The sequence below is a fragment of the Anolis carolinensis genome, unplaced genomic scaffold (assembly GCF_035594765.1).
Source record: "Anolis carolinensis isolate JA03-04 unplaced genomic scaffold, rAnoCar3.1.pri scaffold_10, whole genome shotgun sequence".
NCBI lineage: Eukaryota > Metazoa > Chordata > Lepidosauria > Squamata > Dactyloidae > Anolis > Anolis carolinensis.
This window is the reverse complement of record NW_026943821.1, coordinates 24,944,513-24,969,129: the sequence shown is the minus strand read 5'-3', so window position 1 is coordinate 24,969,129 and position 24,617 is coordinate 24,944,513. Positions and strand designations below refer to the sequence as shown.

At 39.7% G+C, this 24,617-nt stretch overlaps 1 protein-coding gene across 2 annotated transcripts in view; it reads right to left on the bottom strand.

Annotated features, from left to right (window-relative positions):
- col8a2 (collagen type VIII alpha 2 chain) overlaps nt 1-24,617 on the bottom strand; it is a 186,535-nt gene that overhangs the window by 25,093 nt on the left and 136,825 nt on the right. For both annotated transcript variants that reach the window (XM_062962289.1, XM_062962290.1), the window contains one exon: nt 1,745-1,873. The gene's annotated coding sequence lies outside the window, so the exon portion shown is untranslated. The remainder of the gene's footprint in view (nt 1-1,744; nt 1,874-24,617) is intronic.

Genomic DNA, 24,617 nt, shown 5'->3' with positions numbered 1-24,617 from the left:
ATAATGGAAAATGGGCACCTTTATCCGTCTGATTGTAAGGCAGCGTTGCTTCCTTTTGTGATAACTTCACCACCTGTTAGGACGATTATCCATTTCTATGTCACTTTCAAAGTTGGGAAGCTCTGGCACTGTTCTTATTTCAACCAACTCCATAGAGTTCTTCCAAGCAGAGACGTGATAGCTTCAGCCAAGGCTCCCCAGCCTTCATCGCGACTGAATTTGGGATGTTCGTATCCAACGTCCAGGGAAGAAGACGGACTCGAAGCCGTTTGTCTTGGAGGAAGGTGTCGTGAGTAATCGGAGCTGGTGGAGAAGGCAGGCGAAGAAGAAGAACACCAACTAGGAACCAAGAGCCGTACTTAGCGGGAGCGTTTTCCATGATGGAAACTGGCGGTGCCTCAAGCTGTCAAAACCCATGCCAGGCAAAGGCTGCTTTTTGCCGTCACATTTCCAGTCTCAACAAACAGGCCAGACAAAAGCCTGATTCAATAGCAATTCATTCTGGAGTGGGCATGAAAATGCTGTCCTAAGGCCGGTTAACAACAAAGGGTTCATCTACACCAGTGCTTCTCAACCTTCCTAACACTGCGACCCCTTTAATACAGTTCCTCATGTTGTGGTGAACCCACAAAAGTTCCTTATGCGACCCCTTTAATATAGTTCTTCATGTTGTGGTGAACCCACAACAGGTCCTCATGTTGTGGTGACTCCACAACAGTTCCTTATGCGACTCCTTTAATACAATTCCTCATGTTGTGGTGACCCCACCACAGGTCCTCATGTGACCCCTTAATACAGTTCCTCATGTTGTGGTGAGCCCACAACAGGTCCTCATGTTGTGGTGACTCCACAACAGTTCCTTATGCGACCCCTTTAATACAGTTCCTCATGTTGTGGTGACCTCACAACAGGTCCTCGTGTGACCCCTTAATACAGTTCCTCATGTTGTGGTGACTCCACAACAGTTCCTTATGCGACTCCTTTAATACAGTTCCTCATATTGTGGTGAGCTCACAACAGGTCCTCATGTGATCCCTTAATACAATTCCTCATGTTGTGGTGACTCCACAACAGTTCCTTATGCGACCCCTTTAATATAGTTCCTCATGATGTGGTGAGCTCACAACAGGTGCTCATGTGACCCCTTAATACAATTCCTCATGTTGTGGTGACCCCACAACAGGTGCTCAGGTTGTGGTGACTCCACAACAGTTCCTTATGCGACCCCTTTAATACAGTTCCTCATGTTGTGGTGACCTCACAACAGGTCCTCATGTGACCCCTTAATACAAGTCCTCATGTTGTGGTGACTCCACAACAGTTCCTTATGCGAACCCTTTAATACAGTTCCTCATGTTGTGGTGACCTCACAACAGGTCCTCATGTGACCCTTTAATACCGTTCCTCATGTTGTGGTGAACCCACAACAGGTTCTCATGTTGTGATGACTCCACAACAGTTCCTCATGCGAACCCTTTAATACAGTTCCTCATGTTGTGGTGACCCCACAACAGGTCCTCATGTGATCCCTTAATACAATTCCTCATGTTGTGGTGAACCCACAACAGGTCCCAATGTTGTGGTGACCTCACAACAAGTCCTCATGTGACCCCTTAATACCGTTCCTCATGTTGTGGTGACCCCCAACCATAACATTATTTTCGTTGCTACTTCATAACAGTCATTGTGCTACTGTTGTGTTGACCAACCCGCACCCCAAGGCAAGCTACGCATCAGGTCTTACCTGCAGTCTTGGTATGGCGAGACCATGTGCAGATGTTTTGCAGAGGCCTGAAGTCCAGGTTCACAGCATCTCTAATGTCCTCTTTGTCGTTGTGCTAAAGAGCAGGAGGCCAAGATCAGAGTCATGGTCCTAGAAGGATCCAAAGGAGAAATTAGGTTGTAAAACCAAATTTGGGAGATTCAAGTGATTGTCATAATAGGCAGCAGACTCTGGGTGTATCTACACTATATACCGTATATACTCGAGTATAAGCCGACCCGAATGTAAGCCGAGGTATCTAATTTTGCCACAAAAAACTGGGAAAACATTGACTCCAGTATAAGCCGAGAGTGGTACAGAAATAAAAATAGCATTGTAAGCCGCCCCGAGTCCCCGTGGGAAGATGGTGGCGGGACATAAATAAAGTTATTATTATTATTATTTAGATACCAGCAAAATTACATTATTATTTAGATACCAGCAAAATTACATTAATTGAGGCATCGGTAGTTTAAATGTTTTTGAATATTTACATAAAACTGTAATTTAAGATGAGACTGTCCGACTCTGATTATTCTCTTCTTCTTAGATGTAAATGTGCTTTGTATCCTTTTAATCATAATAGAGTAAAATAATACATATAATAACAATAATGATATCAGGGTAAAATAATAAATGTATTAATAATCAAACATAGACTAAAATAAATGTAATAGTAACAATAATAATAGAGTAAAATAATAAATGTAATAATGACGAAAAGAGTAAAATACTAAGTGTAATAATAATTAATAGAGCAAAATAATAAGTGTAATAATAATTTATTTTTTTATTTTTTTATTTCCATATTTCTATATTTCTCATCCGAAGGGACTCAGGGCGGCGTACAATTGGCAACAATTCGATGCCGACACATCATTAAAAACAACAACATATAAAAATGTATTACAACCAATCAAATACAGTATAAAATATAAAATATAAAACATATGCTTAAAATCCGTTCGTCCAATATCCTCCTACTTTATCCATATAACCGTCTGGGTCGTCTTTGTCATTTATTCGTTAAAAGCCTGGGCACATAGCCATGTTTTTAAGGCTTTTCTAAAACTCAAAAATAATAATTAATAGAGCAAAATAATAAAGTGTAATAATACCAATAATAATAGAGAAAAATATATTTTTTTTCATGTCAGGAGCGACTTGAGAAACTGCAAGTCGTTTAGGTGTGAGAGAATTGACCGTCTGCAAGGACGTTGCCCAGGGGATGTTTTGATGTTTTTACCATCCAAGAAAAATAATAAATATACCATATATACTCGAGTATAAGCTGACCCATATATAAGCCAACCAGGACCCTCACCCGAATATAAGCCAAGGGGGACATTTTCAGTGCTAAAAAAAGGGCTGAAAAACTCGGCTTATACTCGAGTATATATGGTAATTAGTGCAATTCCATATCTCGTCCATATCTTTCCTGACCTGTGATGCTCACCTGTCGTCCAGGCATGGGCAAACCTGGGCCTTCCAGGTGTTTTGGACTCCAACTCCCACCATTCCTAACAGCCTACCGGCTGTTAGGAATGGTGGGAGTTGGAGTCCAAAACACCTGGAAGGCCCAAGTTTGCCTATACCTGCTATAGTCCAACGCCCAAGCCACAATACCATGCTGGCGAATCCTTCGTAAACATATTGCTGTCATAAAAGAAGTACGTCTTCTTGTTGTTTTTGTTTTCGGTGTCGTCTTTTTATGTCGTGATTTTCGGTGTCGTGCTTTTACGGAGCAACTTTTTAAAAATGTCTCGGAAACCGTAACCCAGGGCTCTCCAAACTTTTTAAGCAGAGGGACGGTCCACAATCCTTCAGGCTGTTGAGGGGCCGAATTATCATTTGAAAAAAAAAATACAAACAAATTCCTATGCATACTGCACATGTCTTATTTGTAGTGCAACAACAACAACGAAAGAATACAATATTTAAAAATGAAAACAATTTTAACCAACATAAACCTATTAGGATTTTAGTGAAAAGTGTGGGCCTGCTACTGGCCAGTTGAGATAGTCAAGTTAATTAGGATTGTTGTTGTTGTTGTTGTGTGCCTTCAAGTCATGTCAAACTTTGGCCGAGCCTAAGTCTAAAATTAATTATTTATTTACTGAATTTATTTACTACATTTATATCCCACCCTTCTCACCTTGAAGGGGACTCAGAGCAGCTGTATGTACATACAATATATTATATTATCAGCATAACACAATATTAGCATTATATATTACTATATTGAACTATACCAGTATACTATTATATAATATGTAATATATACCATATAATTAATATTATTATATGGTATTATTATTAGTATTATATTGTAAGATAATAATAAGATTATTATCAATATTATATGTATATACAATATATTATATTATTAAAACTGATATAAAATATTATATTATAAAACTGAGGGCGGGGGCCAGGTAAATGACCTTGGAGGGCCGCATCCGGCCCCCGGGCCTTAGTTTGGGGACCCCTGCCGTAACCACTTCAGGCTCGGTTATTTGTTCATTCTGTAAACCAGGGGTCCCCAAACTTTTTAAGCCGAGGGCCGGTCCACAATCCTTCAGACTGTTGAGGGGCCGGATTATCATTTGAAAAAAAAATACAAACAAATTCCGATGCACACTGCACATGTCTCATTTTTAGTGCAAAAACAACAAGAACAAGAACAATGAAAGAACAATACAATATTTAAAAATAAAAACAATTTTAACCAACATACATTTATCAGGATTTCAATGGGAAATGTGGTCCTGCTTTTGGCCAATGAGATAGTCAAGTTAATTAGGGTTGTTGTTGTTGTTGTTGTTGTTGTTGTGTGCCTTCAAGTCATTTCAGACTTTGGGTGAGCCTAAGTCTAAAATTTATTTATTTATTTATTATTTACTGCATTTATTTACTACATTTGTATCACACCCTTCTCACCCCAAAGGGGACTCAGAGTGGCTTACAAATTATATGTACATACAATATATTATATTATTAGCATAGCACAATATTAGCATTATATTGAACTATATCACTATACTGTAATATTATTAGTAATGTTATATGTAATATAGAATATATAATATTATTATATGGTATTATTATTAGTGTTATATTGTATTACATTATAATATTATTATCAATATTATATGTATATACAATATATTATATTATAAAACTGAGGGCAGGGGCCAGGTAAATGACCTCGGAGGGCCGCATCCGGCCCCCGGGCCTTTGTTTGGGGACCCCTGCCGTAACCACTTCAGGCTCGGTTATTTGTTCATTCTGTAAACCATACGTAAACTCGTAATTGTGTTTTTTATCAATTGCATCGTTTGCCAAGGAGCCGAGGACGCGGCTTTGATCTGGTTGGCTTGGCTCTTGCATGGGAGCCATTGGGAAAGCAACAAGGCAGGAGCCAATGTTTTGTAGCGCTCCAGGCAAAACTGGGTTTATAGGGAGGAAAGAAGAGCCGAAAAGCCAGCAAAGGGAAGGGAATTGTGATATAACACATGGGTTCACTCTTGCCCAGACTCAGAAATTTCGCTTTTTGCAAGTTTTCTTCTTGACTATTTCAGAGCTAATAAACTGCTGAACAGACTTCACAGGAAACTGATGTTTATCACGTGTTAATTACCTTACTTATTGCCAGGATGTTTACGCCAACCCTTTACAAGCTATGTCAATAATATAACTGGCAAGAAATGAAAAGAAGACTAAAGATGCATCCACACTGTCGAACATCTTGCCTACGGAACCTCGGGAGTTATAGTTTTAACCTTCTTCTCCGAAGAGTATTGGTTCTCAGCAAACATCTATATATATAAAAGGGTAATGAAATTTCGGCCTAGGACAAAACAACAAAACGACACATCCCAGAAACACTAAACTTGGCATCAAAACCCCTCATCCATGCCTCTACGTTCATACAACAAAAAGAAAAGAAAAATAAAGTCCTAATTAGAGGGAGAGCAATAATTGTTTTTCCTCTCCCTCTAATTAGGACTTTATTTTTCTTTTCTTTTTGTTGTATCAACCTAGAGGTATGGATGATGGGTTGTGTTGTTAATTTTCGAGGTTGTGGGGTGTTTAGTTTTGTTGTTTTGGCGGTCGCCAGGATTCCATCACTCTTTTATATATATACTAGCTGTGCCCGGCCACGCGTTGCTGTGGCAAAGTATGGTGGTATGGGAAATAAAGTATTGAGGAATTGATGGTAGTTAAGGTAAAGGGTCCCCTGGGTTGCTAGGAGACCAAGTGAGCAGAGCTTAGCCTTCTAACTGGCAGCAATTGGATAAAAACAATTATTCTTCTCCCTCTAATTAGGTCTTTATTTTTCTTTTCTTTTTGTTGTATCAACCTAGAGGCATGGATGAGGGGTTGTACTGTCAATTTCCAAGGTTGTGGGGTGTTTACTTTTGTTGTTTTGTCCGCTGCTGTGATGCCATCACTCATATATATATATATATATATATATATATATATATATATATATATATATATATATAAAAGATATGCATACACATACACATATACGAAGCCCTAATATTGTACTCTGTGCACATGAAGAAAAGGATTATAATCTGCTTGTGTTAAAAGAAAATACGTTGGTTTTAAATGTGTCACAAGATCCTACGCCGTTATCTTGAAACGAATGTCCACCTTGGCTTTACAAATGGGAACCAAATGAAGCCAAAGACAAGCTGCAGATGCCACCTGGTGCAAGCTCCGCCCACTTGGTCTCCTAGCAACCCACTCAGCCCAGGGGACAGGCCGAGTTAGGCGGCAGCGTGTCAGCAAAAATGGCTAGTCGTGTCAGTACTGACACGTGTGTCATAGGTTGGCCATCACTATCCTACGCCGTTATCTTGAAACGAATGTCCACCTTGGCTTTACAAATGGGAACCAAATGAAGCCAAAGACAAGCTGCAGATGCCACCTGGTGCACCGAGCAGCCGCGTGCCTTGAAAATTCCATTTTGGAAACTTCATGAGCATGATTCTGATTATTTTCCTGCTCCTGTCTGAGATCCATCCCCAAGTATCCCCATACTCCTCCCGGTAATTTCGAGACCCATTGAAATACCAGACAGCGAGCAGCATTAATAGGAGGGTACGGCTGCCAGGTGCATACTTGGGCCAGCCAAACAATGCGTGCCAAACCACAGGTATTTTATGAGACGTTTCCTGTTATGAAGACTTTTTTTCCCCTGCAGAGATGCTTTGTTATTGCGGCCCCCACTCTCCCATTTCCCCTCTCCCTTTCCGCTCTCCTTTGAGGGGCTCTTGGCCTTGCGGAGCTGTGTCATGCTACAAAACATCACTGTTTACACAGGGCCTTTGGAAATCACATTTCCTTGCAAACATGGGTAAAAGCAAACCTGGATGTCAAACAAACCAAAATGCCCCTTGTAATGTTTCAAGAAGTCTGCTTTACAATGGCACGAGCCTCGTCCCATCAGATGGACTAATACACAGATATAGAGGCTGAGTTACTGTATATCAGGGGTCCCCAAACTAAGGCCCGGGGGCTGGATGCGGCCCTCCGAGGTCATTTACCTGGCCCCCGCCCTCAGTTTTATAATATAATATAGTGTATATACATATAATATTGATAATAATATTATAATGTAATCTATATATATAAAAGAGTGATGGCATCAGGGCAGCGGACAAAACAACAAAACTACAGGCGCCCCAACCTCGAAATTTGACAACACAACCCATCATTCACGGCTCTAGGTTGATACAACAAAAAGAAAAGAAAAATAAAGTCCTAATTAGAGGGAGACGAATAATAGTTTTTATCCAATTGCTGCCAGTTGGAAGGCTAAGCTCCGCCCACTTGGTCTCCTAGCAACCTACTCAGCCCAGGGGACAGGCAGAGTTAGGCCTCACTTAGGTCTTTTCCACAGATTATCTAATTTGCACTGGATTATATGGCAGTGTAGACTCAAGGCCCTTCCACATCTATATAACCAATTTAGAATCTTATATTATCTGCTTTGAACTGGATTATCTTGACTCCACACTGCCATATAATCCACTTCAGTGTGCATACTAAACATAAAGTCAGCCATACAACAGACATTAAATACAACCACTACCTCAACAATTTCTCACCAACACCACCACACAACGCCACAGCAACGCGGGGCCGGGCACAGCTAGTACAATATAACACTAATAATAATACCATATAATAATATTAATTATATGTTCTATATGACATATAATATTACTAATAATATTACAGTATAGTGGTATAGTTCAATAAAGTAATATATAATGCTAATATTGTGCTATGCTAATAATATAATATATTGTATGTACATATAATTTGTAAGCCACTCTGAGTCCCCTTTGGGGTGCGAAGGGTGTGATACAAATGTAGTAAATAAATGCAGTAAATAAATAAATACATTTTAGACTTAGGCTCACCCAAAGTCTGAAATGACTTGAAGGCACACAACAACAACAGCAACAACAACAACAACAACCCTAATTAACTTGACTATCTCATTGGCCAGAAGCAGGACCACACTTCCCATTGAAATCCTGATAAATGTATGTTGGTTAAAATTGTTTTTATTTTAAAATATTGTAATGTTCTTTCATTGTTCTTGTTGTTGTTTTTGCACTACAAATAAGACATGTGCAGTGTGCATCGGAATTTTTTTTTCAAATGATAATCCGGCCCCTCAACAGTCTGAAGGATTGTGGACCGGCCCTCGGCTTAAAAAGTTTGGGGACCCCTGCTGTATATACTCGAGTATAAGCCTAGTTTTTCAGCCCTTTTTTAAGACTGAAAAAGCTCCCTTCGGCTTATACTCGAGTGAGGGTCCTGGTCGGCTTATGTTCAGGTCGGCTTATACTTGAGTATATAGGTATTCAGAGTTGGACAGTCTGATCTTATTAAAGTCTTAATATTATCTTAAATTACAGTTTTATATAAATATTCCAAAACATTTAACCTACTGGTGCCTCAAATAATGCAATTTTATTAATACAGTAGAGTCTCACTTATCCAAGCCTCGCTTATCCAAGCTTCTGGATAATCCAAGCCAGTTTTTTAGTCAATGTTTTCAATATATCATGATATTTTGGTGCTAAATTCATAAATACAGTAATTACAACATAACATTGCTGCGTATTGAACTACTTTTTCTGTCAAATTTGTTGTATAGCATGATGTTTTGGTGCTTAATTTGTAAAATCATAACCTAATTTGATGTGTAATAGGCTTTTCCTTAATCCCTGCTTATTATCCAAGACATTTGCTTATCCAATCTTCTGCCGGCCCGTTTAGCTTGGATAAGTGAGACTCTACTGTATCTATTTTTATTTTTGAAATTGACCCGTAACTGCTGCATTTCCCACCCTCGTCTTATACTCGAGTTAATAAGTTTTCCCAGTTTTTGTGGTAAAATTAGGTGTCTCTGCTTATATTCGGGTCAGCTTATACCCGAGTATATGCGGTACTTTGTATGTCATATTTTATATTTTAACTATGTTGATTGGGCTTGTCCCCTTGTAAGCTGCTCCGAATCTCTTCGGGGAGATGGAGGCGGGGTACAAAAATAAAATTGTCATTGTTGTTATTATTAGAAACACAACAAGATGAGTCCACAGCAGACACTCTGGTTGCCGTTGTATTGGATCACACGTCAGACACTTGTTGTTGTTGTTATTATTATTAGTATTATTATTATTATTACTATTATTTGAAACACAACAAGATGAGTCCACAGCAGACACTCTGCTGGCTGTTGTATTGGATCACACGTCGGACACTTGTTGTTGTTGTTGTTGTTGTTGTTGTTAATAATAATAATAATAATATTAGAAACAACAAGTTGAGTCCACAGCAGACACTGTGCTGGCTGTTGTATTGAATCACACATCGGACACTTCCCAAGTGTCTATTATTATTATTATTATTATTATTATTATTATTATTATTATTATTATTAGCACAAGATGAGTCCACAGCAGACACTGTGCTGGCTGTTGTATTGAATCACACATCGGACACTTTCCAAGTGTCTATTATTATTATTATTATTATTATTATTATTATTATTATTATTAGCACAAGATGAGTCCACAGCAGACACTGTGCTGGCTGTTGTATTGAATCACACATCGGACACTTTCCAAGTGTCTATTATTATTATTATTATTATTATTATTATTATTATTATTATTAGCACAAGATGAGTCCACAGCAGACACTGTGCTGGCTGTTGTATTGAATCACACATCGGACACTTTCCAAGTGTCTATTATTATTATTATTATTATTATTATTATTATTATTATTGTTATTATTATTGTTATTATTATTATTGATGGTTCCATGCACAATTTGTTCCAAGTTCAAAATTATTAAAAGTATTGCACTACGTTTCAGACCATGCACACTATACATATACGAATTTCATACTCAGACTTGGGTCCCATCTCAAAGACATTTCACTATATATACATATCGTATTTTGTTGATGGTAAGACCGCATCAAGTCTAAGATGCAGGCCGATTTCGGAGCATATGCTATATCTGAATCCCAGTTTTGAAAATCCAAAGGTGAAATAAGGATCCATGGTCACGGAGCCACTAGATGGCAGGCTTTCATACCTGCCAAGAGAACTAGGACGGGAGAGAGAGATCGGGATTCCCTTCTCTACAATAAAGGAATGCAAACGCTGGCCTTTTTGTATCACGATGGCTCTGAATCACTTTCACGGCCGCCACTGGGTTGGTCGCAGCCACTCCTGCACTTCATAACATTGCCAGATCTCGAGCACAAACTTGGAATGCAAAGCAACAAGAGTTGCCTGGTATCACTCCAGAAAGGTTAATTGACCATGAGAGGCAGAAAAATCAAAGGCCGGTGCGACGCTAAGCTGCTCTGAACGTCAAACTCACTCTCCACGTTGGAGAAGATAATTGGTTCTGCTAAAGCTCCTCTAGCTCTTTCTTGGGGCAGACAGGGAAGGAGAGAGGTGGATTTCTCCTTTATGGTCTCTGTGAAATCGCACCGAGACCACGAAGGAGAAATCTACCTCTCGGAAGGGAAATTCAAACACGGAAGAATTATTCTCATGGGGAAAAGGGGTCTCCACTGAAACTGGATCACCAGTTCATGATTGGTTTCCCTTGTGGCGCAATAGGTTAAACCCTTGTTTATTATTATTATTATTTGTTTTTAGTTTGCATGATACATGTTTTAGCTTATTGCTTTTGGAAGCCGCTTTGGGAGAAAGGCATCATATAAATTAAATAATTGGTGCAATGGGTTAAACTCTTGTGCCGGCAGGACTGCTGACTGAAAGGTCTACGGTTCGAATCCGGGGAGAGGGGTGAGCTCCCGTCTGTCAGCTCCAGCTTCCCATGCGGGGACATGAGAGAAGCCCCCCCACAGGATGGTAAAACATCTGGGCATCGTGTTGTCAAAGGCTTTCATGGCCGGGATCACAGGGTTGTTGTCTGTTTTCCGGGCTGCCTGGCAATGTTCCAGAAGCATTCTCTCCTGACGTTTTGCCCACATCTATGGCAGGCACCCTCAGAGGTGGTGAGGTACAGTAGAGTCTCACTTATCCAACATAAACGGGCTGGCAGAATGTTGGATAAGCGAATATGTTGGATAATAAGGAGGGATTAAGGAAAAGCCTATTAAACATCAAATTAGGTTATGATTTTACAAATTACGCACCAAAACATCATGTTAAACAACAAATTGGACAGAAAAAGTAGTTCAATACGCAGTAATGCTATGTAGTAATTACTGTATTTACGAATTTAGCACCAAAATATCACGATGTATTGAAAACATTGACTACAAAAATGCGTTGGATAATCCAGAACGTTGGATAAGCGAGTGTTGGATAAGTGAGACTCTACTGTATATGGGAAAACTAAGAAAGGAAGTTTTGTATATATCTGTGGAAAGTCCAGGGTGAGAGAAGAACTCTTTGTCAGTTGGAGGCCAGTGTGAATGTTGTAGTTAATCACCTTAATTAGCATTGAATAGCTTCATCTCCTGGCTTCATCCTGCCTGGGGAAAACCATGAAAATGAACAAAATCTGGCTACCAGTATTTAAAAAACTCCAAAATCAGAACAGTAAATAAGAAGCAACACTCTGAAAACTGAGGAGTTCCAGACATGAATCAATTCAGGGGCAGCTAACAACTCTGAACAAATGATGTTTGCAGATTCACGTGGTCTAAGGCAGCTTCCTCGTATTCCATATGTTCTGTTTCACCGATTTCTCTGCACAGCTTGCAAATCATTGTCCAAAGAGTGAACCTGGAAATGCAAATGCCGTGTTGTGCAGCTTTGTAATACACTCTCCGAAGTGTGCAAAGGGCTGGCCAAAATCTCCGCCGGGTGGGTGGTCTGCTATTTGGGTCACAACACAGAAGCCGGGACTCCTGATCCAACTCCGCTATTTTGCTTAAGCCTCTTTCTCTAAACCCTGCGTTGATTAATTTCAATTGCGGTTAGATTGAAGGTCATTTCTTTATGATCTATGGTGGGCTTTATGATATTTCCTGGTTTCGTGATGTTTTCAAGCTTTATAATTATATTGTATAAAATGGGAGCTTATTTGTGTTGTAACCCGGCCTAGCCCATTGGGGAGGCAGCAGAGACATTTAATAAGCCTGTTTAGCTCTGTGGATTATGACGAAAAATACAAACAAGCCAACGATCAAGGAAAAAACAAGAATAGGATCCACTTTGTCCTCCTGGCCTCCCTATATCTTTAAGGCGGGGGTCCTCAAACTTTTTAAGCCGAGGGACGGTCCACAATCCTTCAGACTGTTGAGAGGCCGAATTATCATTTGAAAAAAAAACGGACAAATTCCTATGCACACTGCACATGTCTTATTTGTAGTGCAAAACAACAACAACAACGAAAGAACAATACAATATTTAAAAATGAAAACAATTTTAACCAACATAAACCTATCAGGATTTCAATGGGAAATGTGGGCCTACTTCTGGCCAATGAGATAGTCAAGTTAATTAGGATTGTTGTTGTTGTTGTTGTTATGTGCCTTCAAGTCATTTCAGACTTTGGGCGAGCCTAAGTCTAAAATTATTTATTTATTCATTTACTACATTTATTTATTACATTTATATCCCGCCCTTCTCACCCCAAATGGGACTCAGAGCAGCTGTACATACAATATATTATATTATTAGCATAGTAGAATATTAACATTATATATTACTTTATTGAACTATACCACTATACTGTAATATTATATGTAATATAGAATTAATATTATTATAGTATTATTATTAGTATTATATTGTATAACATTATATTATTATCAATATTATATGTATATACAATATATTATATTATTTAAAATGATATAAAAATATTATATTATAAAACTAAGGGCGGGGCCAGGTAAATGACCTTGGAGGGCCGCATCCGGCCCCCGGGCCTTAGTTTGGGGACCCCTGATCTAAGGTGAAGGGGCCTCCATAGCTTCAGCAATGTCCTTGTTTTGGCAATACGACAAACACACAACTATGTGACAGAGGTAATTATGGGGCTCAAATACCCAAAACGCATCAGATCCAGTCTGATTTTGGAAGCTAAGCAGGGCTAGCACCGGTTAGTATTTGGTGGGAGTCCACCAAATACTGTGGCCGGAATCAAGCATACCCTCATGAAGCTGGAAGCTGGACAATGTTAAATTGCCTCTGTGTCTGTCTATATGTCGTATGTCTAATGTTTGCCATGGCTGCCTGGCTGCTTTTTCCCTGCGGGCATCCTTGGTTGGGAGGTGTTAGCTGGCCCTGATTGTTTCCTGTCTGGATTTCCCCTGTTTTCAGAGTGTTGATCTTTATTTAGGCTTTTCCTTAATTCCTCCTTATTATCCAACATTTTCGCTTATCCAACGCTTTATTTTTCAGTGATTGGTTTTGGGGGGGGGGGGGCGGTGTCGACAAAATTCTGTTCGCCTATACAGTAGAGTCTCACTTATCCAAGCCTCGCTTATCCAAGTTTCTGGATTATCCAAGCCATTTTTGTAGTCAATGTTTTCAATATATCGTGAGATTTTGGTGCTAAATTTGTAAATACAGTAATTACAACATAAAATTACTGCGTATTGAACTACAGTAGAGTCTCACTTATCCAAGCCTCGCTTATCCAAGCCTCTGGATTATCCAAGCCATTTTTGTAGTCAATGTTTTCAATATATCATGATATTTTGGTGCTAAATTCGTAAATACAGTAATTACAACATAACATTACTGCGTATTGAACTACAGTAGAGTCTCACTTATCCAAGCTTCGCTTATCCAAGTTTCTGGATTATCCAAGCCATTTTTGTAGTCAATGTTTTCAATATATCGTGATATTTTGGTGCTAAATTCGTAAATACAGTAATTACAACATAACATTACTGCGTATTGAACTACTTTTTATGTCAAATTTGTTGTATAATGTGATGCTTTGGTGCTTAATTTGTCAAATCATAACCTAATTTAATGTTTAATAGGCTTTTCCTTAATTTATTATTTATTTATTTATTTATTTATTTATTTATTTATTTATTTATTTATTTATTTACAGTATTTATATTCCGCCCTTCTCACCCCAAAGGAGACTCAGGGCGGATTACAATGCACATATACATGGCAAACATTCAATGCCATTATTAGACATACAAACATATAGACAGGCACAGAGGCAATTTAACATTTTCCAGCTTCCGGCTTCATGAGGGTATGCTTGATTCCGGCCACAGGGGGAGCTGCCGCTTCATCGTCCACTTGTGATACTGAGTCCTTGATGGCAGTACTTCCTCATTCCTTTTTGCACACTGCTGGCTGTTTTTATTAGCGTCCCCGAATAAAGCGGTATCTAAAATTTTCTACTCAACAGATGCAACTGTTTATCGAGCTGCTTAGGTGGGCCGTGAGCTAGGGCTATTAACGGTCTCCTTATTATTTATTTATTTACAGTATTTACATTCCGCCCTTCTTTCTCACCCCGAAGGGGACTCAGGGCGGATCACATGACACATATAAGGCAAACATTCAATGCCTTAACATAGAACAAAGACAGAGACAAACACGGGCTCCAAGCTGGCCTCGAACTCATGACCTCTTGGTCAGAGTGATTTGTTGCAGCTGGCTGCTCACCAGCCTGAGCCACAGCCTTATTATCCAACATATTCGCTTATCCAACGTTCTGCCGGCCCGTTTAGCTTGGATAAATGAGACTCTACTGTACTTGAAAATTACCTTGGGCCGGCCCAGATTCCAGCCAATATTTCCTTGCCCAATATGCAGAGAAGGTTAATCACGGACACTACACATTACATTTGAAGCTTGGCATTGCATTGGAATTTGACCGGACACTCACAACAGATCAGCAGCCCGGTTCCCTTTTATAAATACCACTTTAAAGAGAAACTCTGAAATCTCGAACTGCAACTTCTAGCAACTGCTTTCCCCATCCAACCCAATGCAATGGGATGCGAGCCCCTGGCTTCCTCCCCGCTCGCTGGAGATGGCATTGCAAGCTCAGCTATTTATGGCCATGCGCAGCGCAGTCTGCCGACAGAAGGCCTCTTTACTAACCACAACAATTCAGTACATCTCCGTTGGCCGGCTCCGTGTCTCAGGCCGTGGGGTTTGGGTCTGAGACGGCGTGCGAGGAGGCCTGGGTGGATGCCGCTGTCATTTGGACCCTGGCCTTTGATCCACAAATGGGCCAGAAAAGGGGAACAAGGTCATCGAAACCAGTATCGTCATTTGTTCCATTGGGGATGGAAAACACAGAAAGTGTTGGTGAGCAGGACTTGGACAGAGTCCAATTTGGGACTATTCACTATCGTCCTCTATCAGGTCTTGAAGTCGTTGTTGGATTCAAATTCCCTTTATTTATTTGCAGTACAGTAGAGTCTGTAAGTGAATATGTTGGATAATAAGGAGAGATTAAGAAAAAGCCTATTAAACATCAAAATAGGTTATGATTTTACAAATTAAGCACCAAAACATCATGTTATACAACAAATTTGACAGAAAAAGTAGTTCATTACACATTAATGTTATGTAGTAATTACTGTATTTACGAATTTAGCACCAAAATATCATGATATATTGAAAACATTGACTACAAAAATGCGTTGGATAATCCAGAACGTTGGATAAGTGAGTGTTGGATAAGTGAGACTCCACTGTATTTATATTCCGTCCTTCTTTCTCACCCCGAAGGGGACTCAGGGCGGATCACATTGTACACATATAAGGCAAGGATTCAATGCCATATAACATAGAACAGAAACAGAGACAGACACAGAGGCAATTTAAACCTTCTCCAGCTTCCAGCTTCCTGAGGGTATGCATGATTCCGGCCACAGTAATGCAGTAATGCGATGTAATAATTATTGTATTTACGAATTTAGCACCAAAATATCACGATGTATTGAAAACATTGACTACAAAAATGCGTTGGATAATCCAGAACGTTGGATAAGTGAGACTGTACTGTAATTGTACTGGTATCTCGGTTTATACAGTAGAATCTCACTTATCCGAGCTTCGCTTATCCAAGTTTCTGTATTATCCAAGCCATTTTTTTAGTAATGTTTTCAATATATCGTGATATTTTGGTGCTAAATTCGTAAATACAGTAATTACTACATAGCATTACTGCGTATTGAACTACTTTTTCTGTCAAATTTGTTGCATAACATGATGTTTTGGTGCTTAATTTGTAAAATCATAACCTAATTTGATGTTCAATAGGCTTTTCCTTAATCCCTCCTTATTATCCAAGATATTCGCTTATCCAAGCTTCTGCCGGCCCGTTTAACTTGGATAAGTGAGACTCTACTGTACTAGAGTCAATGCTTTCCCAGTTTTTTTTTTTGGTAAAATTAGGTGCCTCGTCTTATAATCGGGTCAGCTTATACTTGAGTATATATCGTAATTTTATTGGTATCTCGGCTTATACTGGAGTCAATGTTTTCCCAGTTTTTTTGTGGTAAAATTAGGTACCTTGGCTTATATTCGGGTTGGCTTATACTTGAGTATATACGGTAATTTTATTGGTATCTCGGCTTATACTGGAGTCAATGTTTTCCCATTTTTTTTGTGGTAAAATCAGGTACCTTGGCTTATATTCGGGTTGGCTTATACTCGGGTATATACGGTAATTTATTGGCATCTCGGCTTATACTGGAGTCAATGTTTTCCCAGTTTTTTTGTGGTAAAATTAGGTGCCTCGGCTTATATTCGGGTTGGCTTATACTCGAGTATATACGGTAATTTTATTGGTATCTCGGCTTATACTGGAGTCAATGTTTTCCCAGTTTTTTTGTGGTAAAATTAGGTGCCTCGGCTTATAATCGGGTCAGCTTATACTTGAGTATATATGGTAATTTTATTGGTATCTTGGCTTATACTGGCGTCAATGTTTTCCCAGTTTTTTGTGGTAAAGTTAGGTACCTCGGCTTATAATCGGGTAAGCTTATACTTGAGTATATACGGTAATTTTATTGGCATCTCAGCTTATACTGGAGTCAGTGTTTTCCCAGTTTTTCTGGCAAAGTTAGGTACTTCGGCTTATAATTGGGTAAGCTTATACTTGAGTATATATGGTAATTTTATTGGTATCTCGGCTTATACTGGAGTCAATGTTTTCCCAGTTTTTTGTGGTAAAATTAGGTACCTTGGCTTATATTCGGATTGGTTTATACTCAAGTATATATGGTATTTTGGAGTCCCACAACCTGTAACAACACAACAGGATCCCTGACAGGTTGTAGGTTGTGCTTTTGCCCGCCGTGAGAATCAGTGTTGCTTCTCCGTCCCACAGAATCCAACAGAATGGTGCTGGGCTCCTCTTTGTTTTTATAACCCTCAAAATGAATGTATTGCAGCAGGTTAGACTCCGAAATATGGAGTGTAGCCTGTGCCGTTCTCACATGTTGTGGTTGCACCTTGAATGCCAGCTCGGCTCGCCCGCAGGGTCTGTTTCCACGGTGGCTCCCGGCCCAACGAAACCTTGTTTGGAGATCTTTCTGACTCCTTGTTAATCTGAGCCCGTGTGGCCTCGCTCCAGCCCGGCCTCGCGTCTTTATTTTCCGCTTCTGCCTTCCTTGCTATTGTAACTCCTCCATTTTCAGCCTGGAAGCGGCGAGAGCGTTTTGCGCTGCACGTCCCAAGCATAACGTTTGAAGGAATGTGTCCTTAACACCCACTCCAAAAACAAAAGTCCCTGGCCCAGAAACACAGGCGGCGCATCCTAATGAGATCCGGGGATCAACACAATTAGGTTTATTTATAAAATATACGGTATCAAAGCGTGCTGGAAAAATGCACCTGGAAAGGACAGGAGGAGGCCAAACCAGAACTATGCAGCGATTCCTTGACTTAACCCATTACGATGCCCGTGTTGCTTTAAACCGTAGGTTTGGAACAAGGCGGAGAAAACTGTTGAAGTGGGAATGATTGTATATAGAGTTGTTTAAATGTAATTGAGTTATAGTGTTGCAATGTGAGCTGGAGATTGCATCATGCTCTGTCTGCTGTCCACTATGCTAGTGTGTAGAGTTAACTGTGTATTGCATCAGACAGCAGAGGTGATTATAAATAGCTCCCTGTGTTATCTCTCTGCTCTCTGCCCTCTGCTCTCTGCATTCTGTCTGTATTTATCGTCTTGAGAGTTTTCCGTTTGTTAGTAAATCTTTTGTAGATAGCCAAACAGGCTTCAGCCTCTTTATTGGTGCCAGTGATTCTTCGTTGATCTTCCGCTGCATGTGTGTTTATCCAAACCGCGTGCTCTGACAAAAACAGCCTCGAGCGTGGTAGCCTTGTTGCGCTGTCACCTGCGGCCGCTAACAAAATGTGTGTGTTTTGTCTAGCACTCGGCTTACGGACTTCCAGACCTTCCCATCCCGTTCAACTCCGCCAAATTCAAGAATGTGTCCTGCGTTTACTTCTGTGTCAATATTCGCGAGGAACAAAACTTCCAAAGGAAAACCAAACTCCTCTTTTTCTTTCAACTCTGTGTATTGCACAACATTTCTACTATCGGTCCAATCCAAAGTGTCTCCACTGGTGTTAATGGAATGTGATCTGACTTCTGCACAACACGACCTTTGCATTTCCAGGTTCACTCTTTGCAAGCTGTGCAGTTGAGCGCAGAACGAAGGAACGTCACAGACGAAGTAAAAAATATTTACAAAGTTTTACTTGACAAACAAACAGACTTGCAGACAATGGACATAAGACTTTCGCTCTAGTCAAACAGCACAGATCTTCTCAGCAGGCAGAAACAGATCTCATCTGATGCAATCAGCTATATACAAACACACTTGTAGTCTGGACACTCCTCTCTGGCTCCAGCCACCTATCCAAGGTCAATACAGCTTCTTACCAAATTAACTCTTTACACACTATAGCATTTCCTGGATGATGCAATACATGCTAGACACCAATTTCATTTAAATACTACCAATACACAAATCCCACATTAACACAAACTCTCCAACTTTTCCGCTGAATCCTTTGCCATCCCATTTTTTCCGTTGCTAACAACACGCCCCATTTTCTCTCTCCTCCTTCCAATACTCCTTTGTCCTCAGCTATTTTTGAAACCTGCAAAAGTGTCAAGTTTCAAAGCGGTCTAAACCGTAGGCTTCAAACAAAAGTCTCACTGCCTTGCAGATAGTTCTTTATCTGTTAACAAACAGTACAAACCAACCTACTCATGACATTAATTGTCAAAACTGAGCAATGATGACATACTGTATATACTCGAGTATAAGCTGACATTTACTTTGAAGAAGATGAAAATAATGATTTAATCAGAGTTGAACAGTCATATCTTAAATTATAGTTTGATGTAAAGATTCAAAAACATTTAAAGTACTGATGCCTCAATTAATGTAATTTTATTGGTGTCTGTTTTTATTTCTGAAATTTCCCACCCTCGGCTTATACTGGAGTCAATGTTTTCCCAGTTTTTTGTGGTAAAATTAGGTGCCTCGGCTTATATTCGGGTTGGCTTATACTCAAGTATATACAGTAATTTTATTGGTATCTCGGCTTATACTGGAGTCAATGTTTTCCCAGTTTTTTTGTGGTAAAATTAGGTGCCTCGGCTTATATTCGGGTTGGCTTATACTCGGGTGTATATGGTAATTTTATTGGTATCTTGGCTTATACTGGAGTCAGTGTTTTCCCAGTTTTTTTGTGGTAAAATTAGGTGCCTCGGCTTATATTCGGGTCGGCTTATACTCAAGTATATACAGTACTTTTATTGGTATCTCGGCTTATACTGGAGTCAATGTTTTCCCAGTTTTTTGTGGTAAAATTAGGTGCCTCGGCTTATATTTGGGTTGGCTTATACTCCAGTATAAACAGTAATTTTATTGGTATCTCGACTTATACTGGAGTCAATGTTTTCCCAGTTTTTTTGTGGTAAAATTAGGTGCCTCGGCTTATATTCGGGTTGGCTTATACTCCAGTATAAACAGTAATTTTATTGGTATCTCGGCTTATACTGGAGTCAATGTTTTCCCAGTTTTTTTGTGGTAAAATTAGGTGCCTCGGCTTATATTCGGGTTGGCTTATACTCCAGTATAAACAGTAATTTTATTGGTATCTCGGCTTATACTGGAGTCAATGTTTTCCCAGTTTTTTTGTGGTAAAATTAGGTGCCTCGGCTTATATTCGGGTTGGCTTATACTCAAGTATATACAGTAATTTTATTGGTATCTCGACTTATACTGGAGTCAATGTTTTCCCAGTTTTTTTGTGGTAAAATTAGGTGCCTTGGCTTATATTCGGGTTGGCTTATACTCGAGTGTATACGGTAATTTTATTGGTATCTTAGCTTATACTGGAGTCAGTGTTTTCCCAGTTTTTTTGTGGTAAAATTAGGTGCCTTGGCTTATATTCGGGTTGGCTTATACTCCAGTATATACAGTAATTTTAACAAATCCTGCATAGTAGGCTTGTATTATGATCCTCATATGTCCATTTTATTTTATGCCCACTGCATCCCAAGAATGCTACAAGACGAAGAGACACCACAACCTTCGCCCATAGATCTGGACATTTTGAACAGGCAAAAGAATTCAACGATCTTCGTTCGATCTCCATGTTTCCATAGGACTCGTCTCCAGCCATCTGAGCAACCCATGACCAATCCGGCTGGAATGAGGGTGATATATTCCCCCCCAAACCACAGGCATCTTGTGGTCCTTGCGAGAGCTGGTTTAGACTGTTTCCACCACAAGACACTTAGAAAACATTTCTGAGCTTCCCTTGTGCTGCGTGTGCCTTGTCGGAATCGAGACAGAAGATGGAAGAGGAAGAAACCCAAGCCTCTGAGTAAGAAGAGGCTCTGGCCATGTTTAGGCGTCGTGATAAACCATACCATCCGCTTGCTCGAGGATAATGAGATTAGCAATCGTTGCTGGGTGGGTTGAGGGCTGAGACAACACAACAAGCTGCACTTAAGGCTAACTTCAAGTGAAGCTTCCCAGACTTGTCTACATGACCTCTTTTGAGGAGGGAGGAACAAGCCCACGGGACCCAGACTTGCTGTGATTCATTTTCAGAAAATGCAAAAACAGGAAAACATTGGGGAGATCTGTTGTCGAAGGCTTTCATGGCCGGGATCACAGGGTTGTTGCATGTATTCCGGGCTGTATGGCCATGTTCCAGAAGCTTTCTCTCCTGACGTTTTGCCCACATCTATGGCAGGCATCCTCAGAGGTTGTGAGGTATGGAGAAACTAAGTAAGGAAGGTTTGTATATACAGTAGAGTCTCACTTATCCAAGCCTCGCTTATCCAAGCTTCTGGATTATCCAAGCCATTTTTGTAGTCAATGTTTGCAAATATATCGTGATATTTTGGTGCTAAATTCGTAAATACAGTAATTACAACATAACATTGCTGCGTATTGAACTACTTTTTCTGTCAAATTTGTTGTCTAACATGATGTTTTGGTGCTTAATTTGTAAAATCATAACCTAATTTGATGTTTAATAGGCTTCTCCTTAATCCCTCCTTATTATCCAACATATTCGCTTATCCAAGCTTCTGCTGGCCCGTTTAGCTTGGATAAGTGAGACTCTACTGTACAGTAGAGTCTCACTTATCCAACGTAAACGGGCCGGCAGAACGTTGGATAAGCGAATATGTTGGATAACAAGGAGGGATTAAGGAAAAGCCTATTAGGTTATGATTTTACCAATTGAGCACCAAAACATCATGTTATACAACAAATTTGATAGAAAAAGTCGTTCAATACGCAGTAATGCTATGTAGTAATTACTGTATTTATGAATTTAGCACCAAAATATCACAATGTATTGAAAACATTGACTCCAAAAATGTGTTGGATAATCCAGAATGTTGGATAAGTGAGACTCTACTGTATCTGTGGAAAGTCCAGGATGAGAGAAGAACTGTCAGTTGGAGGCCAGTGTGAATGTTGTAATTAATCACCCTTGTTAGCATTAAATGGCCTTTCCAGCTTCACATCCTGGCCTGGGAGAATCCTTTGTTCAGAGTCGTTAGCTGCCCCTGATTGATTCCTGTCTGGAATTCTTCTGTTTTCAGAGTGCTGCTCCTTATTTACTGTTATGATTTTGGAGTTTTTTAAATGCTGGTAGCCAGATTTGAAACCATGGAAATGAACAAAATCTGACTACCAGTATTAAAAAAACCCTCCAAAATCAGAACAGTAAATAAGAAGCAACACTCTGAAAACAGAGGAGTTCCAGACAGGAATCAATCAGGGGCAGCTAACGACTCTGAACAAAGCTTCTGGAAGTTGAAAGCCAAAACATCTGGAGACCCGAAGGTTGAGAATCACTGCTCTATTCCATCATTGAAGTCACTGATCAAAAGGCTGAATAGTCTTGAACCCAGGAGAGAACGCTGTGATAGTCCATTGCTCATTGCTGGAGATGCCTGAGGACAATGATGGCCAACCTATGACACGCGTGTCAGCACTGACACGCCTAGCCATTTTTGCTGACATGCTGCCACATGCAGATTGATTGGATGACTTTTGTGGCCAAATTTGGTGTGATTTGGTCCAGTGGTTTTATTGTTTATTCCATGGGAATTATGCACATTGCATGCATATATATATATATATATATATATATATATATATATATATATATATATATAAAAGAGTGATGGCATCAGGGCAGCGAACAAAACAACAAATCTACAGGCCCCCCAACCTTGAAATTTGACAACACAACCCATCATTCACGGCTCTAGGTTGATACAACAAAAAGGAAAGAAAAATAAAGTGCTAATTACAGGGAGAGGAATAATAGTTTTTATCCAGTTGCTGCCAGTTAGAAGGCTAAGCTCCGCCCACTTGGTCTCCTAGCAACCCACTCAGCCCAGCGGACAGGCAGACTTAGGCCTCACTTAGGCCTCTTCCACAGATTATCAGATTTTAACTGGATTATATGGCAGTGTAGACTCAAGGCCCTTCCACACAGCTATATAACCCATTTAGAATCTTATATTATCTGCTTTGAACTGGATTATCTTGACTCCACGCTGCCATATAATCCACTTCAGTGTGCATACTAAACATAAAGACAACCATACAACAGACATTCAATACCACCACTACCTCAACAATTTCTCACCAACACCACCAGACAAGCCACAGCAATATTATTATTCTATTATTATTGTAGTATATTATTATATTATTACTATTATATTACTATTATATTATTCATTATTCATGACTACATTGAAACTACAATAGAGAGAAATCAGCGTGGAAACTGCAAGAGGTACTATCAAATATTGTACATGGAAATAATTGTAGTAAATAGTTTTTGATTTATTAAATACAGTTATATATTACAATTATATATTTTTGTTATTTCAACTATATATATTGTGAAATTATGGGTTTTTTTTCTCAAAGTGATACACCACCCAAGTCATGCTAGGTTTTTTGGTGAATTTCGACACACCAAGCGCAAAAGGTTGCCCATCGTTGCCTTAGGAGATCCTAAACTGAGCAATGTTAAACTTAATGGGTTATGAGCCCCCTTCCAACTCTGATTCTTTGAATGGGAGATTTTGAGGATTGAATGTGGGTCCTTCTGCATCTCACATGTGCAATCCCGCTCTGAGCAGAAGCCTTTCTGTTGAAATAATGAAATGACTCCAGCCCGAAGCACCTTCTCACCAGAGGAACCTCAACTGCATCTCAGCTTGATCGATTTCCTGAACTCTCTTCACTTTCACCAAAGAGCCAGCTTTTCTCAACACACTTTAAGAAATATGGGAACCTTTTGTGAAGAATAAGGGTGATGTCACTGAATTCCCCAGAGCAAAGAAAGCCACTTTGACGTCGTCGAGGCAGAGCATAATGTTCGCGTTGATTAAAACTCATGTGTTTCCAGTGCATGTCAGGTCACACATTTGCTGGAAGTTGTTTTCACTATGGCGGCGGCGGCGGATAAGGCTGGGTGAACGGCAGACAAGAATGGTTTTAATTTCTTCCCAGAATCTTCCCTTCTCTTTTCCCTCCCCTCTGAAGATAAATGCATTTATCCCATCCAGCCAGTTTTATTATCTGGCCAAATCTATAGAATCCCCCTTCCTCTCACTCACCCTTTCAGAGTTTGCAAGACTTTCCACAGTGGTTAGTTAGAGTTAATGCAAAACCATCCATAGTGGCATCTGTGAACCATCTGTCTGCTTAGAGCTGCTCCAGGGAGGAAAAACAATGGGAAGAAATAGTTTCTTCATGCTCAGAGCCTTCGAGAAGAGCAAAAACTCTTGCAGGATATGTTTTCGCTAGCTT